This window comes from Haliotis cracherodii, unplaced genomic scaffold (assembly GCF_022045235.1).
Source record: "Haliotis cracherodii isolate W230 unplaced genomic scaffold, xgHalCrac1.p SCAF_9, whole genome shotgun sequence".
NCBI classification, from domain to species: domain Eukaryota; kingdom Metazoa; phylum Mollusca; class Gastropoda; order Lepetellida; family Haliotidae; genus Haliotis; species Haliotis cracherodii.
In genome coordinates this window covers 21,698,946-21,718,753 of record NW_027266343.1, presented here as the reverse complement: position 1 = coordinate 21,718,753, position 19,808 = coordinate 21,698,946, and positions in this window count along the sequence as shown.

Here is a 19,808-nt window from a genome sequence, read left to right as displayed (position 1 = left end):
CGGAACAACGGTAAGTGGATGAGGTATTCCATCTTGTTGTTCTCCGTACCTGCAGCAAAACCTTTGGACCACATTACCAAGACAACGCCCGATCACACACAACGTGAATTACCATGAGCTTTCCCAATGCCAATAATGTGAACGTCTTGCTAAGGCCAGCCCGATCCCGACATGTGTGGGGTCATTCGGGATGTAAAAATCAGAGCAAGACAGGTTTCTGTGATTGCAAGCATTCTACGTCATTCGACGTCTGGCGTACTCCGCTCGCCGTCGTCAAGTATGGGCCTTTATTGATGCCCGTGGTGTCACGATAATGACAAGCTTTTTGAAGATCATGCCACCACGACATACCTTAAATCTTACCTAATGCATCGTTGAATGATCGAATTCCGGACAACTAACCACACCCTGTGCCCCTATACCCTTCATTGTATCAACCCACAATTGGATAATTTCTTATGTTCATGCAAAGTGATGTATTTGGCAGTTACACTTTTCATTTCTCAACTGTCTTATCACTTCTTTCAATGATCGTGATATCTTATACCAGCGTTCAAGTTTCTGACAAGACGATTTATTTAGAAATCGTCTGCAAGAAGCTACCTTGCATGCTGTGTTGTTTACCATCACTCGGTACTTCTTTAAATTTCTAAGTCTTTAGTTATCTGTTATTTTCGAATATCTCCTACTTTTTGGGAATGAATGTGAGTATTTGGAGAGAGATAAATCTGCAATGTATGTTCGTGGCATCCTTTAGCAACATCTGTTTGAAGTTCACTGAAAGAATAACACCTGGAATGGTTACGGCTTGTCTCTCGCAAGTATATGTATGTTTACAAACTTACAGGAGATCTACAATAGTTCGATCAGAGACTGGGTTAGGTTATTCATTCTTTATGTTTCCATTTCAAGACATTTTGGAACCAACATGTTTTTCTGAGGACACACCGTCAAACGCCATGTAATTTCTGGACCGACCGCATGTTCTCAGGACCCACCATCAAACGCCATTCGTCATATCTAAATGTAAGCTTGGGTATTGATGCAAGTTGCCCATGCATTGTTTTTCTTGTCAACGGGTCAATAGTTCAGCAGGTGCACATCAAGGCACACTACTGCTTGCTGTACATATGGAATTGAATGAATACAAATACTTCTATTTATTTTCATAGCATTAAAACTATATGTTTCTGGAATGAACTGATGATCAATATTGGGAGAGAAATGTTACTAAAACATTTTTTTTCACCTTTGCCCGTATTCACGTGACCTGTCGTATAAAGTAATGATGACTAGTGATTGGCAAGGGAAGAGTCAGTTAACGCGGCTCCATGCAGTATACTAGTTACTGGTATATATCACGGCGTGTTTACATATTTTTGGAGGGAGACCCTAAGTGGGCGCAGTTCGTAGGCGTTTAACATATTGGTGGTAGTGTGGAAGTGCTGTATGGAAGGCTAGGGGACACCACTCTGCACGTAGACTTCCGGCTCCTGAAACCACTTGAACAACCTGTCCCATGATAGAGAGAGGGGGGTTCTTTTTTTTAATATGTTAGGGTTACCACTGTATATGGTATATGTGTATAGACAGTAACGACCCCTTTTAACGACGACATTTGCTTTTTATTCGATAAACTATAGTCAGACTAACTTTCACATCCCTTTTCTGTTTAGGAAACAGTTAATTAACCGACCGAAAAACACGGAACTTTGGTATCTGGTAAAAAGGTTATTTATCCAATCTAGAGGTGACAGACAGGCCGTCCGGGGTGGTGGAGATCAACCCCTTTCTGACAGATGTGTGACGGAGTAGCTGCTATATACGACAGATATCAACGCACATCACAGTGCAACAGTGGCAATGTGTATCAAGGGCTGATAGGCACACTTTTAAAACAATCATCCGACAGCTTTGAAGTTGGGAGTAAATCACGACGTGTTATTGACACCCTCTAAATCTGTCAGTGTGTTTTTATAACATCTGATTTTAAAATAGATTGACGTTTTGGGGATCCAATAAAACCTTAAACATTCGCAAATAGAGTGAAATAACCGTCTTAGTTTTCTGGTTTCCCAATCATTAATAAATTGCACCATTCCACTGTGATCACTACAGTAGCCAACCCGCTTGCCCACATGCATGGCTCATACACCGTGAGCCAGCTTCTTGTGGGAGACCTGTCCAAACACACCACCTACAGAGTCCCAGGAGACCAGCTTCCTGGTGGAAGACCTGTCCTTGTACACCTCCTACAGAGTCCCAGGAGACCAGCTTCCTGATGAAAGACCTGTCCCTGTACACCTCCTACAGAGTCCGAGGAGACCAGCTTCCTGATGAAAGACCTGTCCCCATACACCACCTACAGAGTCCCAGGAGGCCAGCTTCCTGGTGAAAGACCTGTCCCTGTACACCTCCTACAGAGTCCGAGGAGACCAGCTTCCTGATGATGAAAGACCTGTCCCTATACACCACCTACAGAGTCCCAGGAGGCCAGCCTCCTGGTGAAAGACCTGTCCCTGTACACCTCCTACAGAGTCCGAGGAGACCAGCTTCCTGATGAAAAACCTGTCCCTATACACCACCTACAGAGTCCCAGGAGGCCAGCTTCCTGGTGAAAGACCTGTCCCTGTACACCTCCTACAGAGTCCGAGGAGACCAGCTTGCTGGTTGAAGACCTGTCCCTATACACCGCCTACAGAGTCCGACGAGACCAGTTTCCTTGAAGAAGACCAGTTTCCTTGAAGGAGACACATTTCTCATTATATCAACCTTTGTAGTATTTAGATACTATACATGCTCAGTATAATAGGAAGATATTTTTACGCGAAGGTGTTTATAAATTATTATTTTTGAATATGTAACACGTGAAATTCATCTTCAATGAAATAACCGTCTTAGTTTTCTGGTTTCCCAATCATTAATAAATTGCACCATTCCACTGTGATCACTACAGTAGCCAACCCGCTTGCCCACATGCATGGCTCATACACCGTGAGCCAGCTTCTTGTGGGAGACCTGTCCAAACACACCACCTACAGAGTCCCAGGAGACCAGCTTCCTGGTGGAAGACCTGTCCTTGTACACCTCCTACAGAGTCCCAGGAGACCAGCTTCCTGATGAAAGACCTGTCCCTGTACACCTCCTACAGAGTCCGAGGAGACCAGCTTCCTGATGATGAAAGACCTGTCCCTATACACCACCTACAGAGTCCCAGGAGGCCAGCTTCCTGGTGAAAGACCTGTCCCTGTACACCTCCTACAGAGTCCGAGGAGACCAGCTTCCTGATGAAAAACCTGTCCCTATACACCACCTACAGAGTCCCAGGAGGCCAGCTTCCTGGTGAAAGACCTGTCCCTGTACACCTCCTACAGAGTCCGAGGAGACCAGCTTGCTGGTTGAAGACCTGTCCCTATACACCGCCTACAGAGTCCGAGGAGACCAGTTTCCTTGAAGAAGACCAGTTTCCTTGAAGGAGACACATTTCTCATTATATCAACCTTTGTAGTATTTAGATACTATACATGCTCAGTATAATAGGAAGATATTTTTACGCGAAGGTGTTTATAAATTATTATTTTTGAATATGTAACACGTGAAATTCATCTTCAATGCTTCCCAGGTTACGTGATTTACAAACTGCACTTGAAAGATCAACTTAATTAGCTGTACTAATTAGCTGTATTTATAACCTTAAAATTAAGTAGAGAGATTCCAATTGCTATAGGAATGTAGAAGTGTTATGAACGTTCAGGTTGCGGAAGGGATTTGGGTATACTGTAATGGAGTATGCTGTATACTGTATTGAGATATCTATTACTCTTTGTCTAACGGTACTTGTATGTAAAAGCATTCCCAACATCTTGACTTAACCATACAAATAAAAAACACAGGTAAACAATAACATTCTTACATCTGACATCCAGTTACATTTCCATTTTCATCTACCAGTTTTAAAATTGTATAACATTGGTGGGGATATCGAAGATAAGGCATTCCTATCAATTTAATCCAATATTTAACAGCAGAACTGAGTAATTGTAAACATGTTACAAAAATAGCTTTATTTGATTCCAGTTCCAACTCTTAGACATCGTTTGAAGAAAGGCATGGACGATCTGAGCAGTAAACTTCTCCGACAGGCTACGAACTACCTTGGAGAAGCAGCCCCACGTTGTCCTGCTACATCATCAATATCACTTGACCTGCAGGTGATGACTTCTGCAGTCAGTCATGTCCACTTGCTCTTATAAAACCGTGTCTTTAAATGCGTTACGATGTCGATAATATACTATTTCTTACTAAACTAACAGAATGTGCTTCAACGGAAACTTAGAACAGATACACAAAACAGGGTCACTGGGTCTTGTAACAACCGTACACTGCATGGTCAACACAACGCTGATGCAGAAGTCACCGGGTGCATTTTGTTTGTTTGTTGTTTGTTTGTTGCCGCACTCAGTGATATTCCATCTAAATGAAGCCGGTCTGTAAATACTCGAGTCTGGAGCAGAAAATCCGGTTATTGGCATCATGAGCATCGATCAACGCAAATGGGATACGATGACATGCATCAACCAAGTCAGGGAGCCTGACCACCAGATCCCGTTAATCGCCTCTTACAAGCTTAATCGCCTCTTGAGACAAACAAGGGTTGCTGAAGACCAATTCTAACCCGAATCTTCACGGCTGTGATGCATCAAGCATTTGGATGCAGAATGGGTGCTTGTACACCACATACAATGAATAGGCTAGCCAAATCTGATCGTATTTATTTAAAAGTTGAGTATTTGAAAAAAAAAACCATAAAAAATACTTCAGATCGATGGTCAAACAACATTCTATCATTTCTCAGATAAAATCGACAGAATCCTTTCCATAATCATAAAAATATATACTAAAAGATAAAAGAGTCCATTGTACGTTTCCGACTATATCGTAAGCATGTGTTTGTGAATCACCATCAAACAGTGATGATACAAAGTGTTCGCGAAAAGGTGAGTGTATCCTGCCCCACCGTCAGAAATACATGAAAAGTAGGTCACTTGGTCACCTGAAAAAGGCTTGGGGACATGGAACATATTTAAGATTTTGAAATGCCTTCCAAATATCTACCATAAAATCTAAAAGTGTTCATAAGGTCTTATGAGCAATACCCTTATGACAAACGCGGGCTACTAAGAAATAAAGGACAATCACAATTGTAGCGGAGGGAACATATATAACAATATATACACGGCCATCAGTGAGAGAAGCCAGGGGTGGAGAGGGAAACAGCAGAGAGGGACTGTATTGGGTGTACTGTAGGCGACAGACAGAAAGCTGGCCACTCAGGCAGGAACGCTGTGATGATCAAACTATGATCAATATGCAATTTTCCGTCTGACGAGACCTAGCCCGGGATTACGGGCACTATGCAGAGACCGCCAGTTTGTCCGGCATCAACACACGACAGTCAACACATGGTGCACTGGGATGGTACTCCTGGGGTTGCATAGCAATCATAAATGAATTGAAGGATGTATTGTACATAACAAGACACTAAAATATACTTGACACAGTCGTATGTAAAGGCTACATGACACCCCATGGGTGTAATATGAAAATTGGATAATACATATAGTCAGTCGGGGGTTACAACAACTAGTTTTACAATTAGGGTATTATCGGAAGTACCGAAATGAATCCATTGAAATAGTTCAAAACACTAGTTTGTAGTATGCAGGCTCTTTTTTTACTCTTTATGCCATTGCCGCCCCTCCGACCTTTCTTTGCCTGTATTGAGATTGCTGCCCGGGGTCTGCTCTTCCCTCAGATACCATAGTGTTAGGAGTTTCGGCATTGGTCTTGAAGTGTATGGGGTTCCTGACAGTAAAAATCACCGAAATTGTTTTCAAATGGCTTTTAAGTCATTATTTTGGTGGGTTTGATTTGTTGTTGTGATGCTGTCGAATGCACATTTCCAAGAGTTTTCCATATGTCTATAACACATGCTATTTCATTATGGTAGGATATGACGTTTGAACCGTGTATGGACGTTCAGACGATAGCGTCATTTCTCTAAGTTTGTGTGATACAGAAGTAGTATTGTGTTGACATTATGTAATATCATAACATTTAAATAGGTTAAACATAAAGAACCCACAAACTATTTCACATTTTACTGAAGATATATCTGGAAAGACATATTTGATGTGTGAACGTTGTATTTGAGTTGTAAGCACTGCCATCGGGAATGGTGCATGCTGGGTTTTCGTGAAATAATCAATTGAGTCGTAATTGCTGGAAAAAAGCGTAACCTATAAACTCCTACAGTAGCACGAGGAAAAGCTGGTGTAATTCTGTTGTTGCCGTTCCCTGGATGCTGGAAAAGTAAGATGATGGCGTCGTATGGCTACATCGTAGCGGCCAAGAGTTACGTGGAAATTCCCTGCAGTGTTATGTTTTACTTCTAATGACAAATAAAACAACTATTACATTTACTTAATTCCTCGTTACTCGTCATCTCTACATTCTTCCTCTTTTTTAAGAAATCGGAACAAAAGTCTTATTTCATGCTTTGTTATTCCCCCCAAGTAGTTGCGTGTAAAGGCTAGCAAACCCCACCTTCAAAGCAACAGACACAACGGGAGGAGTGCGTATCTGAAGCATGCTTCAAGTCACTCGTATCGCTAATACGTTGCAAGATGGTGCAAGTTGTGTAGAAATTATCTTAAAAACTGAAGTAACTTTTACCTTTTGAAAATGTATCGTAATGCCCATTTCAGATGTAACAAGATCTACAACAGAATTGATTGCAAGCTGGTCTGTTCAAAAGCTATGGATATAGTTCTGGTATTGAGTCATGCCCCAGCGTCTGGATTGTATAATGTATTGTTTATTGTGATAAGAGCCTCTTCTAGTTGTAAACACTAATGTATGTTCACCCTGCAGTGGCCGATAAATTGAATGGTGTTCCTGTTTAATTCGAGCCGCGTTATTACAAGCACTGGTGAGACGTTCATAACAGTGGCTTCGATTTATTGCATACAAGCAGCAAGGATATTTGTCAAAACCTTCCAGACAAATATTACTAAGCGTGAGAAAACATATCATGGCGTTGCCTAGCAACGATGTTAGTGTCCCGTTTACTAACCTGCATTGTGGGTCAAGGTTATTATTCAGTTTGACACCGCGGCGATTATTAGCGTTATACCATTTCGTCGTTTAAACCCCTCAATACTGAATCCAACAAGCTATCTGTGGTTGACAGGGGCGAGCGCTGGGACATTGGGATCATACTTACAAAGCTCAATTGGCTTTAAACCCTGAGAGGATATCAATAAGAGCGTATAAACGTACACCGGTTGGTGGGGGCTTTGGAATACGACACCGTAAAGTTCACAGCAATAGTGTACAGCATATAGCAGGACTCGGGGAGTCGTGGACATGTTGTGTGTGTGTGTCTATATGGTTTGTCTCCATATATTGTCTGACCTGTCTACATAAAATGCCAAACATTTGTTCATTTAGGGCTTGACATATCTCCATATATTGTCCTCCGCGTCTAGTTGATAGAGTGTCTGTCCGATGAGCTGAATGTCGGTGGTTCTATCCCCAGCGTCGTCATACCAAAAGACGTTAAAAGATGGTACTTGTTGTTGCCCTCCCTGTCGCTCGGCACTAAAGAATGACTGGTCGGCTCAGAGTCTGTATGCTGTGACTGAGTGGGGTACCCATGTATCCATGCGGCATCGCATGTTCAGTGGAGTAGCACCACAATACCGGCATTAATTCGGACTCGTACTGGCAGCCAAATATTTGCATTTACCAATGGTCATATGTCAATATGGTGCCTGACATATCTCCACATATTGCCGTACATATCTCCATAAAGTGCATGACATATCTCTAAAAAGTGCCTGACACATGTCCATATTGTGCCTGACACATGTACATAACGTGCCTTACATATCTCCATAAGTGCCTGACATATCTCCATTTAAAGCCTGACACGTGTCCTCATAGTGCCTGACACATGTCCAGATAGTGCCTGACATATCTCTAAATAGTGTCTGACACATCTCCATACAGTGCCTGACATATCTCCATTCCTCCATTCAATGTCTGACCCATGTCCATATAGTGGCTAACCTATGTCCTCATAACTCCTGACATATCTACATAAATACCTGACATACATGTTTAGTGTCCGTAATATGGTGAGCTAACTCTGTTTAAACAATGTACTGTTTATTTGAAAGAGTTGTTTCCTTCAAGGAAAAAGAATAATGCAAAATGTTTCAAGGTCAAAGATCGTAATCAGTTCATATTTCAATCTTGATCAATAGTAAAACCGTTTCATTATGAAGATGGTAATTATCAGTGAATTTTTATGAGGATCTTTGTGAAGACCCATTCAAATCATTTTCGTGGAACAACAAAAGATCCTGATAATTAGTACGGAACAAACTATAAAATACATCTCAACAGTCGTATTGTTCAATATTTGATTTAGAAAGAGCCTGATGGTGTCGGTAAAGACTTTTAACACTTTACTTCTGAAGTCAGTATTACGAGTATTACATACTTTCAATGTTTCATTTAGAAGAGATGAGTAGTACGAGAGAATCAGTGAATTCCTGAAAGCTAGGGCGTGTATACTTTAAAGTTAATAACAGAAGCCACATTGCTTCTATACATCAAGATTTACTCTGTTATCAACAAGCAAATGAACTAATGATTAGTTATATGCATAAGCACTGGTTTGTGTAAACTCCTGTTAAAATCCGTCAGAAAGCCAGTGAGAGCATCTCTATGTGTCATGATGCATGAGAGCCTGGTGTTTTTGCATAGGCTTTTTGGATATTGACAACATTTTGTTTTGAGTGAACTGACAGGGGACAGCAAACAGAGCAGCACTTGACAACTAGATTCTCCAGAGACGCGGGTGATTGTTGTATGGACAGAACTTGTCTAAAACTGAATAATATTCCAGACGAAAACATTGAACGACAAACGTTCTCTGGCAGACTGTGTCGTGCCGTCCGCACCTCTTCAGTAATGGCAGTGAGAAACAGGGGCACGACTACTTAGCATTTGTGAAAGACTGTTCAGTACCTCTCACTGAGTGTCACACTCTTTGCTTCACCCTGACTGGCTAGATTGTTTGTATTTATTAGTCCATAGTTTTCACTATTAGCGATGGGGCCAATTACAACATGAGGGCATATGAAAGCTTTGTCGCAAATACATTTAGATCACCTCATGCATCGTGACGTCTTTTACAGATTTTATGTGACGACGTTCCAGCAATAGAATAATTGAGCTGATGTCTCAACTTGACATGTATCTGATTACACTCATTAATCGCCAACGCTCGGGGTTATCGAAATTAATTCATTCGGTACAGATATAATCACCAATTGCTGGCTGCGCGTAGATAATTATCTACAGGCTAGTAGGATGCAGGAGCTACTCCAATAAGATGGTATCTTGGGCTGCGGTATTGCAGAGTTTGTAAGGTGTGTCATGGAGCCGGCGCTTCAACGAACATCTGATCAGTGCTGGATAACTGCGCATGCACTCGTACACATCAGACGTAATTCAAATTAACATATCGGGGTATTCTAGTTTCAAGAAAATCATTCGCTACCATGTGACTGGAATTCTGGTCCATCATTTGATTGTGTGGTTTGTTTACATGCCGCCATCTCGCATGGCAGGAGTACTGCTGTGCGGCGTCAGGCAACAAACACATACTTTCATTATGCAACTTGTGTGACGGGTGCTGCCGGTGGGGCAGGACATGCTTAAACTTTTCGCCTGGTGTCTACAATGATTTTTAGTCATCAATTCATACATTTTGCATCGTTAATTTGCCTTTTGCGCCCAACAGAATCTATATCGGTGTATAAAAGAGGCGGGTTATTCTCTGGCTTTGACGTTTTACATTATAAGGCTAACCCTATCAGTAAAGATATTCATAATTAACTGAACAATGTTAACTAACTACAACCTACTGTGTCAATGTGAATGGTTGCTTTGGGGTTAATGCCTATTTAATCAGTATTTCTTTTTCTTACAGCCTTTCTTATTGCTTAAGGTGAAATGAAAGAAATGAAAAGAAACGCAGGTCGTCTGAACAACTGAAGGCAGTCTGTATCTTCATTTGACTATCAACAACCACTGTATACATCAAGATTCGTCAGATGCTGTGGGGTGTACTGAACATAGGTTTACTATTGTGATGTGGTGGGGTCTACTGAAAATAGGTTTACTATTGAGGTGTGGTGGGGTGTACTGAACATAGGTTTACTATTGTGGTGTGACGGGTTGTACTGACCATATTTGCTTTCGATTGTTGTTTCGTCTATAAGTCATCTAATAGCCTTCCTGAAGATGATGACCTTCACTATATCGAAGAATGTTCATTCCACGAGGCTCACTTGATTGCGTTCTAAATAAGCGAGGTATTACATTAATTGATTAGTGTAAAAAGAACTGGTTATGAGCAAAATATTCAATAAGTTACAAAATTATATTAGCCACACAAATTAATAATGATGTACTATTTTGTTATTTGCTCTTGTACCACCTGTGGTGGCCTTTGTGGAGAACTTAAGTCAAAGTCATGTTTACAAACATGGTGACAACTTGTGCAAGCACCTGGGGCGAGATTCTCACACCTCGTGCGTACAATACATCAATGGGAGGGAACTGGTATGACCAGGAATGTCGCGAAGCACGTGCGACCACTTGTCGACGGCTTCGTGTACTTTTTTCCAGTAACAGTAAATTTGTCAGACAGTAATACACATCGGCTCGAAAATATTATAAAGACTTAAGTATGGAGAAAATGGATGATGCATTTGTTACGTTTGATGATAAATTAGAAGTAGCCTTCTGTCACTGCGGCAGTAAACAGTTCTGGTCCCTACTTTCGTGTACACGAGACCATAAAACAAACTCCATCACACCCAAGGACTGGATATGTCACTTTGAGACTGTATTTGAAGGCATGGGTGATATTGACGACAATACTGATTTCTATACAACTATAGACGACTTTGTGAATTTATCATCTGATGAATTTTTTGTTGACGAATATTCATTTATGGATTCTAATATATCTGACTATGAACTCTTGGAAGCCATCCATGATATGACGTCTGGCAAATCACCTGGATATTGTGGTTTGCCAATTGAATTTTTCAATTATATAATGCTGTTCTGCGGACTGGAATTTTTTAATTTTTTTTTTTCCTTTTTTTTATTATTCCATTCCATATATATTGTTACAAGTGTAGGTATTAACATGTACATGTAAGACAGAATTAACACAAGTTATAGTTTTCATAGGTGAGGACAGGCAGGTTGTGTTGGATGTATCGTTTTCTCAAACAGAGAGGGAGATTATAAATATTTGTTTACAAGAAATAAATGATTACTAATTAACAGGAAGTATGATTCAACTGCTTCGTTAGATTATGAATTGTAAGTTTTGCCATTTCTGAGCATACTGGTTAAATTGATTATTTTTTTTAGCGATAAAACTTTCCAAACAAATTGTGTCTTTTAGTAGTGAAAGAAATTGCTCGAAAGATAAATCTTGTTGTTTTATGTTTGATATGTTGATGAATCTTTTTGCTAATATAATAATATGATTTGTTACATGGTTTTGAGTGGAAACACCAAAAAAGATATTAACTTTCGAAAGGATAAAATTTGTTTGCAGGTTGTTATTTAGGAAGTTTTCAACTTTAAACCAAAATTGTTGAACAGATTGGCAATCAAAATATACATGAGACATATCTTCAGAAGCAGTTTTACAGAAAGTACAAATATCTTCATCGACAAGTTTCATCTTGAATAATTCTTTCTTAGTGTAAATTATTCTGTTTATAAATCGATATTGAAAATCTAAAAGTTTACAGTCGCGTGTGCATTTTCTATAACATAGAAGTATATTTTTCCAATCCAAACCTTGAGGAAAAACCATATTCCAGTATTCTAATGATTTTGGTATGGTATCATTCCTAATCAGTTCATCATAAAAAGTCCTTGATTTTTTAACGTTATTAAAGAAGTGTTAACATACATTGTTCAGCTGAACTACATTAACATCAAGGGTTTTGTCTCTGATTTGAAATCTCCAACTCTTTGGAATATTGTTCAGTAATTTTTGAAAGTCTAGAAAAGTTCCCTGGATCTTATATTTTTGTTTGAAATTTTCAAAACTAAGAAAACCGTTGTTGTCGCAAAGGTCTCTAACACTCTGAACACCTCGATTAAACCAGTTTTTCATAATATAAGATGAATTAAAAAAATGGTTCAGCCAGAGTGGTTGATTCAGAATGTGGTCTAAATCATATTCATACAAACTCATTTTTTGGTAAAATATCTTCCAAGCAGACAATACATCTCTCCAAAAAGGGTTGTCATGTTTAGATAAACATTCTACAGCATTAGAACCAAGTTTGAAACGATGTTTTAGAGGGAAGATTGTTATAGAATCTTCATACTTTTTTATATACTTTTGTAATGAAGATAGTTTGAGAGCATTGATAAAACATTCAATATCTATCATCCTTAGACCTCCATTTTCATAATTTCTGATAATAGTTGATCTCTTAATTTTGTCGTTTTTGTTATTCCAAAGGAATCTAAAAATTAATGTGTTTAGGTCGGTAATAAAAGCTTTGGGTGGATTGGGTAGAGCAGAGAAGATGTGTACCAGAGTTGATATAGCAAGAGTTTTGATAACCGTAATTTTTCCAATAAGAGTTAAGGTTCTTCTACGCCAATTAGCTAGTAGTCTATTAATATGGTCTAGTCTTTTTCTCGTATTGATTACCCAAAGGTCGTTCAATGATGCATTTAAAGTTATCCCTAAAATTTCAAAATCTCCCTTATACCAATCAAGTTTAAAGTCATGTGCTAAAACTAGATTACTTTCAGACAATGATCCTATCCAAATTGCTTTTGTTTTTTCTACATTTATTTTAAGTCCTGACATTTGATAGAATTTGTTGAGGGTATCCATTGAAGTATTAAGGCTTTTTTCAGATCCATCTAGAAATAATTGAGCATCGTCCGCATACTGACCTAGTTTACTTTCCTTATCGTTAATTGTTATACCTTTTATATCTGGATTTGTTCTTATCATAATACCTAGAATTTCTACAGCGATAATAAATAAATAGGGTGAAATTGGATCTCCTTGTCTACATCCCCTCTCAAGCCCAAAGAATGATGATAGATGTCCATTTTGAATAACAGATGCAGTGGTATTAGAAGTCAAAATACCTACCCATTTAATGATGTTCGGTCCAAAACCAAACCGACTGCGGACTGGAATTTATCCCGATCAGTGAACGAACTGTGTTATCTTGCCTATGTATAAGAAAGGAAGCGCCAATGATCCAGGGAGCTATAGCCTATCACGTTATTGGAAGTTGCAGGGAAAATATTTGCAAAACCTATCTGCTCTGATTAACCTTATAGGCTGATGTTGAGGGTAAAATAATAAAGGAATATGCGGGGTTTCGGAAAGGATTTCAGACCTCAGATAATATATTTATTTGGAATACTGTAATAAAAAAAATACTTATGTGAGAAGCACGGTTTAAAGATTTAAAGGCTGCATTCGATTCTGTTTACAAAAATGGTTTGGTATGGTTTGGTAATTTTCTTGAAATAGTATATTGCTATAAATATCTGGTTGTTTATTTTTCCTCATCTGGTTAAGGTACTTAATCCAAAATACATTGGCGCACAAGCTTGGAAAGTTATCCATAAATTGCAATGTAAATCTTGTATGTTTCAAAAACTTCCTATAAGTGTAGAGCTTCGTATTTATTATGTTAAAGTCATGGCAGTTGTGTGATATGGATCTGAGGTATGGGGTTTCTTCCATCCCCAGATGCTGATCGAATTCATGACAAGTTTTGTAAATTAGGAATGGGTCTTAAACGCCAAACCCCGAATAAAGCTGCGAGAGGGGAGGTTGGGAGATTTTGCTGTGAAGGATTTTCAATATAAGAGAGTAATTACTTATTGGTTGCGATTGTTGACTCACAATTCAAATATTATTCCTAAGCATGCGTGCGAGTTCGGTAAGGCCGAAATTGGAAACAATGCTGGGCTTATAATGTTAAAAACTTTTCACATAGTTCTGGTTTTGGAGAAGTTTGGCTACATCAAGAGGTTGACTATGTCGATTAATCTATTGACCAATTTGTAAAACGATGTAAAGATATTGGATGTACAGATATGGAACGATAATGTCACAGCTTCTCTAAAGTTAGACTTTCATGGACATGTTAAAATAGAATATGGTTTGGAAGATCACATTATTTGTGTCCACAGTATGATTTTTCTTAAACATTTGGCTACATTTAGATGCTCTAGTCATACTTTAATGCTAGAAATAGGTCGACAGTATCATGTCAACAAAAAGTTAAAATTTTCTCCGTTTTTTCCCCCAATGTCCATTCTATGCAGATATAAGAGACCGCATTTTACCAAAGTATTGTTGTGTCATCCAAACCAGCAAAAACCTAAAATGCTATTCTCCAGCTTAAATCCGACTTTACTTAACAGTCTAGGTATATATATATATATTTTTATCACTTCAGAAACGCAATAGATATTTTAAAGAAGTTATTAAATTGTCCTAAATAGTAATACTATCCACTATGCATCATTGTCAATATCACAGATACTTTTGTATATATAAATTATAGTTGGTACTTTCGATAGAGGTATTATGGCATGGTTAAATTAGTACATGAAACTTGGGGGTTGTTGTTTGATGCGGTCAGGTAATACTATGGGAACAGGCTAGATCCAGGGAAGCGTGACTGGATACGGCTGATAGCTGGAGTAAATTGGTAAAATAGTGAGATCAGGGGTTCCTTCCATCAGTCAGACAGGCCATTTGTCACACACCTTGTTATTGACAATCGTCATACAGATACAGTTGATTAGGGGGGAATTAAAGCACTCACATTAAGCGGTAATAAATACTTTGCCCTTTGAGGTTAATAAATGTAATTCATGTAATCCTATGAAAGGAGACTAAAGATGTTTGAGATGAGAAACTGTTTAACTGATGAGATGTATTTTGTGATCACACACATATGTACAAATACTGTATCAATTGCTTTTACATCGCCCACATTTGCCCATACAGTCAAAGAAAAGGACAACATTCTAGCTGAGCACTTCTCATCTGTCAGCAGCAACACAAATTGCAGCAAAGAATTCAAAAAGGTAAAATGCTTATGCTTAAGATCTCAAAACGGCCGCAAAGCAAGCATCTGGTATACAATATACCATTTACTGTGACAGTTTAATGATGCGATACAACATAGAAAAAGTACAGCATCTGGTCTTGACACAACCAGCTACGAGATATTGAAAAACCTACCTGATCAAAACAAAGGCTTACTCATGGAAACATGCTGCAGTTATCCCGCTGCTAAAGCAAGGGAAAGACGAGGCCCTACCAAACTTTTATCGACCGATCGCACTCACCTCAAACATGTGCAAAGCCATGGAAGCCATGGTTACAAAAAGGCTCATGCATCACCTTGAAACTGGCAACCACATAAAACCTGGCCAAAGTGGCTTCGGGAAGGGACACTCGTGTCTAGATCATATTCTAAGAACTGAAAAATGAAATAAAAAAAGTTCAATTAAACAGACAATGCCTAGCCGCAGTATTTCTGGACTTCAGCAAAGCCTTCGACATGGTATGGCATGACGGACACAACATGGAGTAGAAGGAAACAAGGCAAACTTCATACACAGCTTCCTGCAAGACAGGTCGCTATCAGTTAAAATAGGGAACAATCGATCGGATCCTATGGCACTGGACAATGGCACGCCACAAGGCAGCATTATAAGCCCAACCCTGTTTCATATCATGATCAATGATCTTTTTGACCATGTCAACTCTCCTACCCAAACTTCTAAATTCGCTGATGACGGAGCAATATGGGTAAAGCACAGAGATATTTCACAAATCAGAAAAAACTCCAGTCAGCCCTGGATGGAGTAGATCAATGGTGCAATAAATGGGGATTCACCCTTTCAAGTGAAAAAACTGTTGGAGTTCTATTCAAACGCCAGGGGAAAGATGCTATGATACCCTGTGTCTCCATAAAGGCAAACCAATCAAATTCGAAAAATCTGCAATATTTCTTCGGGTGGTCCTTGTTCAACACCTCACTTGGCGCAAACATATAGAATATGTGGAAAACAGATGTCAAAGAGACCTGAACGTATTACGGGCAATTTCAGGCACATCTTAGGGCACATTGAGGGACACTCAGATGGACCTCTACAAATCTCTTATCAGATCAAAAATTGACTATGGTTGTGAGGCCTTTCATTCAGCATCAAATACTGTCTTGAGGCGCCTAGACAGAATACAATACAAAGCCCTAATGTTGGCCACAGGCGCAGCAACAGGCACCTCACTAGAAGCACTACAAGTAGAAACGGGAGAGCTCCCATTGAAACTAAGAAGAGAGCAGGCAATATTATCGTTCTGGGGACGAACATCAAACCCTTTGGTTAAAAAGATATGGCAAGACAAAAACACTCGAGATGAAGCCCTAGCTCGAAAAAAATCCCTCACTAAAGCCATCTGGGATATTATTACATGAACTTATTCGAAGTCATAATTGTGTTGACATTCAGCCTCCAGAAAGTCACACCCTCCCCTCCCAAAGTTGACACTGCTTTTGCATCAGAAGTCACTAAAAAAGAAAACCCGACCCTACTACGATCAGTAGCCATCACTAAAATTCAAACTACCTGGGACAGCTGGGCCCATATATACACCGATGAATCCAAGAATCCTATCAACAAAAGTGCTGGTTACGGGATCCATATCCACAGCTCCAAACACCAAGCACATTCAGTTCGCCTGCCTGATGGTCAGTCGGTATTCACGGCTGTATTGGAGGTAATTCATCATGCACTCAAACTCATACTGGAACTTCCGGAAGCAAAGGCAGTCGTCCTATCAGACTCGCTAAATGCACTTCAAGCCATCAGTGGCAGAAACACAAACTCCATGCCAAACACAGTCAACAATATTCTATACGAATATACAAAACTATAGGGCAACAGGTGGAGCTGTGTTGGATCCCCTCTCACATAGATATTCATGGAAATGAAAAAAGCAGTCACTTGCGAAGCTAGCTCTAGACAAAGCGGATATACAGCCTATTCCCTTCAGTAAGCTAGAAATAAAAAGCAAAATCAAAGCCTCCATAGCAGAAAGATGGCAAGCCCAGTGCTTTACAAAATTCAACCCAAGGTCCAACAAAAGCCATACTCAAATGGAAGGAAAATTGAAATTGCTATCTCACGGCTCAGACTCGGGCACAAAAAGCACTATGACAAGGTTTGTTCATCTTGCAATCAGGCTGAAACCATTGCTCACGTGTTACTAGAATGTCAAGACCATGCCCCAGCCCGGGCTAGGTTAAAACAAGAATGCAGTTAGATACGCTATCTGTAATAGATCTCCTTAAGCTAATAGCGAAGGCCAAACTCTATTTCTGAGAGATGGACAGCTACTCGAACGTATATAAAGAGAACAGCCAAAGATAAAAATGAAATCATATCAATATAAGTAAATAGAAATCATATCAATACAAAAACAGAAATTATGTGAATACCAAACTCACAATTGATATGTGTACCCTACTCACACACAGGAGTCCCAAAGAGGGACAGGTCAACCGAAATTGCTAAGGCAAAAGGCGACCTCTTAAACACTAAAAGCAACAACAATAATTTTACATCATTCACCATCATGGCTCTGCGACTTGTAGAATACGTTACGTCAGCCAGCGGTACCCAGCAGGTTCTCTTTGAAGGATACTTGTTCAACAAGAATGCAACAAGGGGCAGCACAACACTGGCGTTGTGTAATTAAATCTTGTTCCAGCAAGTGCACTACTGTTGGTGATTTTGTGAGGAATGTGTCAGAGCACAACTACCACCAAGAGAAGTCAAACCGAGTTCGTTTTGTCATCAACATGAGGAAGAGAGCAAGAGAGGAAACAACCCCGATACAGCAGCTCTACAACCAACAGATCGCTGAAGAAGATGATGACCAAGCCCAAGCCCTCCCTGCCTTCCTCAGCACGGGCAGTGCCCTTTACCGCCACAGAAGGAAGACAATACCCGTCCTGCCCCAAACCAGAGCCCAAGTGGACCTAGATGATGCCTGGGGCCATACATCAGATGGGGACCGCCCTGCTCTTTTGGATCAAGTGTTCATACTCCACGTCAGAAGTGGATCTGCCAGCTATCCTGTAGTTTATGCTTTGCTACCCGACCGCCAGATGACAACGTACAGAAGACTGTTCAGCCTTTTGAATACCCATGTTGCAGACACCCTGAACAGAGAACTTGCTCCCACTCGCCTGCAGACAGATTTTGAACAAGCAGCAATCCGTTAGCACAAGATCGTTCATATTTTTAATCCTGGTGTTCCCTATAATTCAAACTTTAACATAAACACAGTTAATAATCTGTGTGTAACAGTCCATATTGATAGGTAGAAGGCAGGGGATGAGTGGTCCAGTCGTGCGTATCCTATTTTGTTATAAGCTGTATGACAAATGGCCTGTATGACTGATGGGAGGATACCAATGGGGGTTAGCCCGTGGGTTAGGTATGACCCACGAGCACCCCCACCACCACGCACACACACATCCAAACCCCACTAAATATTTTTAAAGCCCATAAACATACTAAACATGATTTTGAATGTTAACAAGAAAAAAGTTGGGACGAACTTCTTGTTACAGCCTTTCAAAGTATAGTACCCTATATCGCGTTTTCGCCCGGTTTTGCCGTCTATCACTTGGGGGTATGATACGTTTTGGGTTGTCATCTCACTCACTAGTGATCCACTGATCTTCAAGAATGATATACCACTGGAAGCCATAAAGAAGTACCTCTCCAATGAGGTATCAATAATTGGTATTGAGTAAATATGGACCAACCCATGGCAAATCGAACGTCATATATCCCGACAAAACCAAATTCTTCTCGCAGAAACCTTTAATCCGGTATATGTTCTAGGTACGTGTGCCTGATTCCACTATAATCTTCTAACACATGTTCCAGTACATCTCTTGAAGTACTTCTTAACATGTGATGTTACCAGGTGAAAATCTTTTGAACAAATTTACTCTTATAATATCAGAGTCGGATACCTAATATTGCATTCTAGGCTTAGCTACATTGGAACAACGCTTGATGTATGCTCAGGATTTTGCTTGTCATCTTGTGTGTTTTTCACCGACCTCAATGTGTTATATATCATAGGAAACAATATATAAACACCATTATTTGATGTAGGCTGATTATTGATCTACTTTTTGACAATCATTCAGAATACTTTTTGACAACTCTGATAACTGACATTTCTCAGGAATCTGTATGTAACCAGTTCGGCATGACTTGTGATATTTTGCTTCACAGGTAAATAGGTCTTTCCCTCTGATCTGCAGCAGGAGAGGCTAATCGTTTTGACGTTGAGCTACTTCGGTGACATGCTGCCATCCATCCCGGCTGAAGTTTGTGAGGCCTTCTGTTGTCCAGCTTCCTTTTGACTTGAATTTCTTTCATGAATACGAAGTACAAAAGATGCAGTCAGGTTGGAAGATGATGGGCTCATAGGATGGACGCCGAATTGGGCGGCCAGCTAGTTCCAAAGATTCAATTTCAGGTTGTTTCAAACGGTCAAGGTTCATTGTAAAGCTGATAATATTCTCTGTGATAGCCATGGGTTT